The sequence below is a fragment of the Scylla paramamosain genome, chromosome 23 (assembly GCF_035594125.1).
Source record: "Scylla paramamosain isolate STU-SP2022 chromosome 23, ASM3559412v1, whole genome shotgun sequence".
Classification (NCBI taxonomy): Eukaryota; Metazoa; Arthropoda; class Malacostraca; order Decapoda; family Portunidae; genus Scylla; species Scylla paramamosain.
The window spans coordinates 20,942,723-20,950,222 of record NC_087173.1 but is presented as its reverse complement, the minus strand read 5'-3'; the positions used below and the strand labels follow the sequence as shown (position 1 = coordinate 20,950,222).

General features: G+C 46.3%; 2 protein-coding genes across 24 annotated transcripts in view; one reads left to right on the top strand and one right to left on the bottom strand.

The window, feature by feature from the left end:
- LOC135112390 (uncharacterized) overlaps positions 1-7,500 on the top strand; it is a 76,962-nt gene that overhangs the window by 39,186 nt on the left and 30,276 nt on the right. For 22 of the 23 annotated variants that reach the window (XR_010274327.1, XR_010274325.1, XR_010274323.1 and 19 more), the window contains one exon: positions 7,126-7,268. The gene's annotated coding sequence lies outside the window, so the exon portion shown is untranslated. Of the gene's footprint in view, positions 1-7,125; positions 7,282-7,500 lie in introns of all 23 variants that reach the window. The other variant, XM_064026810.1, reaches the window with a different exon arrangement.
- LOC135112389 (uncharacterized) overlaps positions 1-7,500 on the bottom strand; it is a 44,077-nt gene that overhangs the window by 24,616 nt on the left and 11,961 nt on the right. Inside the window, exon 2 of the mRNA XM_064026804.1 lies at positions 6,751-6,814. The gene's annotated coding sequence lies outside the window, so the exon portion shown is untranslated. The remainder of the gene's footprint in view (positions 1-6,750; positions 6,815-7,500) is intronic.

The following is a 7,500-nucleotide window of genomic DNA, read 5'->3' as shown; positions in this document are numbered from 1 at the left end:
GACTCTAACGGCCGGTCTCGATCTTTAAGTCATGAGACATCAGTCGAATTCTAGTAAACGCTAAACGTGTAAAATCAGGGACATTGTGTCATCTGAATAAATATTATGGACACCAAGACTAGAATTCAATATTGTTTTATATGTGTGATATTTGTTGCATCTTGTGGCTTATTGGTAATTAAATTAATTATTCTGTCAAGAGGATTTATATGATTATCATACTGTATGGCGCTCTGGATAAACTTATAACCAGGGGTGTTAGCTTCTCTGCATCAACTAAATACAACATGAAATGGTTCACTTCTGTCGAGTAGAGTCAGCTTCCTCTCCAAGAAACTTTTCCATCGGACACAGACAGTATGGTAAACTGGCTTAGTTCTCGATTCAACATGACATAAGTTTGAGCTTGTGTTATTTGTCACGTCCAGGAGACATTTCATAAGTTTATTGTACTGACTGGTGAGTGACACACAGCTGTCTGTCAGCCACGACTCGCAGCTGTATCTCAGTTCAGCCAACACAGCTGCATCAAAAACAAGTCAATTATAACACTGAAGCATATCAGGGTTCGAGGCACGAATTGTAGAAAATCTGTTGACGACTGACTGACACTGCCTCGTGTAGTGACACCACGTCCTTCATACAACCGCTGTCGGTAAACCAGGCCCTTAAAAACTTGTATCTGTCACAGTACTTAATAACGTGTCCCTCGATCTTTAATTCAACTTTATCACAGTGAGTGTTATTTCAAACAAAAAAATAATTTTCCCCTCGTTAAGAACAATTCCATAATCATTGCAATAATTGATGACAACTCTGAGTTTCCTGATGCACATATCCCGAGGTGTTGTGTGCAGTGCGCCCAAGTAGCTGTTAGTTGCTATTTGTTCCTTCAGCATACGAATCATCTGGTTAATGTAAATCACAAACATTAGACAGCTGGAAGGTGAGCCTTGCCTTACTCCCACTGACGACTCCACCGTGGCACTCTTAAGCACGTTACGTGTGCAGCGATACATAACATAAATTGCTTTTAACATCCTTCTTCCACATCCTATTGATCTTAAGCATTCTATCAGCCTGGACCTCGGTACTTTATCGTATGCTTTACGATAGTCTATAAATAATACATATAACTTCAATTTCTTGTATTTTACATAATCACACAATAATCTCAGTGTAAATATCTGCTCTAGGCATCCTCTTCCCTCCATTGCTCCTGCTTGACAATTGTCCACATCCATCCACATTTTCAATCTATTCCTAATAAGTGCGTCATAGAGTTTATCTAGGGTGTCCATTATACTAACACCTCTGTAGTTATCACAAAGCATGCGATCACCACACTTAAATAATACACTTAACTTACTATAGCACCAGGCTAGTGGGAAACACAAACTATTAAAAATTACATTGAACATTGTAAGAAAAAACATCAACCAGTTCATAGGTGAGTTCATTAATAGGGCAGGACTTATTCCAACAAAACTTTTCTTTTTTTTCATCCCTCTCACAGCTGTTTCCACCTCTATAAACGTAAAAGGATCATCCACAATGGGAATACTTGGTGCCTGCTCGAAGTTTACCTCTCCAACTTCCTCCATCACTGGATTCAATAATTCCTCAAAATGAATCTTAAATTGACTCTCAGTAGGCTGGGTACTGCCTTCATTACTACTAATTTCACCTTTCCAGTTAATGGCTTTCCAAATTTTCCCACAGTCATTTTCCTCCATAACTCTTTTTCTTCTTAGGTCTACACTTCCCTCACGCGCAACATTCGTCCTTTTACACTCCTTTGCTATTCCATTAACTTCCCTGCAGCTTTCCTTAACCACGTCCTGCACACTTTCCTCATTCACCACGCCCAGGGTTGGCGGCTCACACAGCGCCATCCTGGTCACGAACGCTTCTATATCCACTTTGTCATGGTGCAGGCCTGTCGCGATATTAGTGGTGCGGGGACTGTGTGTGAGCGTCCGACCCAAGTTACTGGCGCGCTCAAGTAGCCGTGATGGCGTTACTCATTTAAAAAACGTCAGTGTTAATTGTTAGAGTGAGTGGCGCATGATCTGAGTACGACATAACTTGGCGTGTACATAAGTCTTTCATGACATTCAAACTGCTATACTTAACTAAACACAGGTCGATAAACACAGGTCGATTTCCGATGTCCAGCGATCATTACGCCTAAAAGATAAATTCCCTCCGCGGTGCTTTCCGTCATATTTCAAATGGTTAGCAACTACAATTTCTTTCTCTTCACACATGTTGGGTATTGCCCGGCCCATGGAATTACTTATAAGATCTTTCACACCATTATATTCACATCTCTTTCCGTTTATATTTCTACTTGGTAGGCAACCCACACGTGCGTTCAAGTCAGCGACCACTATGGCACCGTCACAGTCAGTCACCTGCCCCTCCCACAGCAGCGCCGGGTCGTGGTAGGGCGAGTCGACCGGTGGGATATACATGGCGCCAAGCCTCATCCCAGGGCAGCAGGACAGCTCGACCCATGTTTGTCCTTCTGCCACAATGTTGGCACATGTGATATATGGTACCAACGCACACTTCACCAACATCATAATTCCTCCTCTCCGACTATTTTGTTTACTTTTATTCATATATAAATCAAAACCTGCCACGCTACTAATTAACGTTACTTAATTTCAGTGATCCATATCATGTCAAATTCTAAAGCAACATTTATCACTTCAGGGCTTTGGAGCTTATTTTTCACACCACAGATATTACAAGCACATATTTTCAATTGCCCATTCCAATTCTTTCCATGCCAAAATTTGGGAAATACCTATCAGTCACAACACAACACGCAACAATACTCGCCGCCGCCAGTCATACGTAATTTCCACTCCCTGGTTGTCTGGTTTCTGCTTCTCCTCATTTTCTCGGGTCCTCTGTCTTGTCGTTTCTCTCCTCGCCGCCGGATGAACGTCCTTCTTCACGCAAATCCGTTCAAAGTCTCTTCCTGTATCCTTCAGGTTCTTCGCCACTCGCAAGATGTCGCTCCGTTGATCTTGACTCTCCAGCGTCACGTGAATAGGGCGACTCCTCCGTGCGTCAGGCTGTCCAAGTCGTATCGTTGCCCATACATCGGTGGGTATCGGTCCGGCGTAACCCGCGGCTTCCAGCACTGTCTTGATCTTCTCTCCATCTGTCGTTCCTAGGCCGTCGTCATCCTCCGAGACCCCAGTTATAACCAAGTTCCGCACCCTTTCTATGGCGCCAAGGGATTCTAGGAACCGGTTTTGCTGGTGGATAATCATGTAGGCTTCATCGAGTCTTGTATTCAGTGATTCTATTTCTTCCTTCATCTCCTTCACAGCTGCCAAATCTTCTGGAATATTTCTTATTTCTTCGAGTAATTCAGAGCTCGGTGGCTGCTCTTCATGAGGCTGATGTGCAACAGTTGTTCTCAGTGCACATTTTAGCTGCGCCGCTGTCAGTTTATTGATCTCCGTAGCAGACAATGCCTTCACTGTGTTTACATTGTCATAACTAGCCATCTTGGACAAACAAACAAGTATCCCGTTAAGTCTTTGCATCCCGTTTTCTACAGTGGTTTGGCGTCGCCGTCACCATAGCAACGGTTTTCACAGCGGTGCAGAGGGGGTGGAGCCGGTGTTGATCGGCCACATTATATTCTAGCTTCTAACTACCGGCTAGCTTTCTTCATTGGGCTACAAGTAACTGAGTCTTGGCTCCACTCTACCCTCGTGCAGCTCCTTAGGCAATATATTGCCTGATCTAAGCCTGTATGGCAGCAGAATCTTGGCAAAACTTGGAGCTCTATCCAGGTCTGTTTGTTGATGTTTGCAGCGCCATCTACACAGTGCCTTAAGACTTTGAAACTATTTCGGAACTGCACGATGCAGGACTACCTGCTCTACCATCACCTCAGGACAGAACGTAGGAAAGGAGGGGGGAAGGGCGGAGTGGCCCCTGATACCTGCCTGTCAACATTCCTGCCGGAGTAGAGGCCCTGTGGGTGAGAGTTACGCCCCCCTGCCATCTCAGCAACACAGCCTCCATCATCGTGTGCGTTGTGTACCACCCCTCACGAGCCACCACAGCACAGTTACTCACCGCTCACATCAGTGACACTGCTGATGCCCTAAGTGTGAGGTATCCTGTTGCCAAGCTGGTCATCTGTGGGGACTTTAACGGATTGTATATCAGCGATATCCTACACCAGCTACACCTCACCCAGGTCGTGGACTTCCCTACCACCCAGCAAGCCACCCTCGACCTTATACTGACACACCTATGCCAGCAGTACTCGTCCCCCAAGCCGCTGCCTCCCATGGGACGGAGCACCCACCTCTCCATACTGTGGACACCCACACCCACCACCTCGACCCCCTGGCCAGCTGTCACCAGGACCCACCGTTCCATGCCTGACTCAGCCATGAGGGAGGTTGGGCGGTGGGTGACACAACACCCGTGGACCGAGGTGCTGGATGTGGAGGACGTCCACTCAAAATGGTACAATTACGTCACCTCCACCACAGAAGCCTTCCACCGCTACTTCCCAGCCAAGAATGTCACAGTGCACACATCTGATGCCTCCTGGATGACGCCCAGCATTAAAAGACTCATGCATCAGCGGATGTGGTCGTTCCACTCCTGCCCGGTCCTGTACAGGAAGCTAAGAAACAGAGTGATCAGGGAGATTAAGGCTGCCAAGTCAAGCTATTACCCGGACAAGATACACCACTTCAAGAAGGCCAACAACAGACAGTGGTACGCTAAGATCAAAGCTTTGTGTGACCTACAAAAGCACACTTCATCTCTTCCTTGCACCTCACACCTTCCTGCTAATCTCGCGGCTCAGGAGATGAATGACCACTTTGCCGCTATCTGTCACACCTGCCCTCCTCTCCACACCACTCCACTTCCTGACCATCTTCCCGCCCCCTCCCCTCCCCCCACTATCCAAACGGTGGATGTTTTTAAGAGGATACTTAAAGATACCAAGATACCAAGATACCAAGGATACTTAAAGATACCAAGATCCACCACACCCACTGACCTTCCCATATGGGAAGAGCCAGCAACACCGCTATGCCCCATAATAAACGCCTCTCTTTCCCAACACTCTTGCCCCGCGGACTGGAAGACATCTTACGTCTCTTCCATCCGCAAAGCTTCCAGTCCACAGTCCCTCGGTGACCTCAGGCCAGTCTCTATCACCCCCGTCCCTAGCTTGATTTGTGAAGATTTTGTGTATGACTGGGCCTACACCAAAACTTGTTATACCGTGGATATCAGACAGTTTGGAAATATTATAGCCACCTCCACCTCCCATTATCTGACCAGCTTCCTTGACTTCATCCACAGCCACCTGGAGAAGCGAAACACCTCTCTAGCTGTTGCTTTTGTGGACTTCAAAAAGCCTTTGATCTTGTTGATCAACTTTGTTCTCTTCAGCAATGCAATTAGTCTGGGTCTCCCTTCCAACCTGGTAGCGTGGCTAGCCAACACCCTCTCAGGGAGGCGTCAGGCCGTTCGCTATCAGGGCTCTGTCTCTAATATCCAACAGCTGACATGTGGGGTCCCCCAGGGGACCAAGATGAGCCCACTATGCTTCCTCCTCCTGATTAACGACGCCCTCACTGACACCCCCCTCGCTGGAAGTATGTGTACGACTGCACCGTGGGCGTCCCAGTCTCCAAAAGGAACCCGGACTACTCGCCACTGCAAGTCATTTTGGAGCGACTGCAGACATGGACGGAGGAGAGCAGGATGACCATCAACCACAGCGAAACTGTGGTGATGCATTTCTGTACCTCCTCTTTACCAGTGCCCTCTCCCCAGCTCAGAGTGGGCCCTCACCCCCTCCAGGTGGTCCGATGTGCCTCTGGATGTGCTTCTCGGAGTCACGGTGGACGACCAGCTGACCTGGAAGCAGCATGTCGCCAGCACCGTAAGATCCGCTACCTACAAGCTGTACATGATGCGCAGACTCAGGTCGCTGGGGACACTGACAGACGAGTTAAGGGGAGTGTGCCTCACCTTCATCATCCCCAAACTCATGTATGCCTCCCCAGCGTGGTCCTCCTCCCTCACACACACTCAACAGCTCCAGCTGGAGAGAGTGCAGAAGAGAGCCTGCAGGGTCATCTTTGTCCCTGCCTACACCACCTGTGATGAAGCCCTGACCACCCTGAGTCTGTTCAGACGTCCAGACTATCCACCAGGCACCGAGAGGCTCTGGAGAAGTTTGGAAGGGGACTTCTGCATCATCCACGCCTCAGACACATGCTGCTGCCTGACGCACCTCGCCTGGTCCGAGCCACCAGACACCACAACAAGATAACGCCCTTAAAGGCGCCGCGCACGGACCGAGACAGACTCAGCACGATTCCCACCATGGTGCGAGCCATCAATCAACATCAATCAACAGTATTTCGCCTTTAGGTTAGGCTTAGCTTCAGGATTAATGTTAAGTATTTTCCCACCCCCTCTGTACATTTTCAGTTTGTAAACTGCCTTATTAATAAACCATTTATTATTATTATTATTATCATTATTATTATTATTATTATTATTATTATTATTATTATTATTGTTATTATTATTATTATTTTTATTATTATTATTGTGTTTAGTGTTGGTGGTATATAGTCTTGCCTCGTTAGTGCCTCATTTTCTACTTTCTAAGTGTGTGCAATAGAAAACACAGTGAAAACAATTACCAGGAAAGAAAAGAGTAAGTGTACTCACCTCAAGAGTGCAGGTGTGTAGACTCTGGGAGACGGGAGGAAGCAAGGCGTGAGGCGGGAGGTGCCTGTGGGGAGAGACACACTGTGCTTCATGCTCTTACATTTATACTCCACAAGCACAAGTGCACAAATGTAACTGTGTACATCTATCTATCTGTATCTCTCTGTATAAATAGAGAGACAGACAGACAGAGAGAGAGAGAGAGAGAGAGAGAGAGAGAGAGAGAGAGAGAGAGAGAGAGAGAGAGAGAGAGAGAGAGAGAGAGAGAGAGAGAGAGAGAGAGAGAGAGAGAGAGAGAGAGAGAGAGAGAGAAAGTCACCCAAAAATATACTTACTGTTTGACTAGCTATAATTCACTGATTTTTTTTTTTTCAGAAACAGTTGGGCAAAATAATAATGTCAGAAGTAAGAGTAAGCTGTGAAGGAAGAACATCTGTCATAAAGTGTTACTGGAGGCACGAAAATGTCAAAGAAGTGCAAAGACAATTCAGAAGACACTTTGACAGGGATCCACCAAGGTGACACAGCTAAGTTTGTACCAGATGGAACTGTTCACGACCTTTAATAGCATGCCTATGTAGTAGTAGTAGTAGTAGTAGTAGTAGTAGTAATTGTAGTGGTAGAGGTAGTATTTACGATTTCTCACTACTACTACTACTACTACTACTACTACTACTACTACTACTACTACTACTACTACTACTACTACTATGTGAATATTAATAATAATGCCTAAGAATTGTTGCAAAA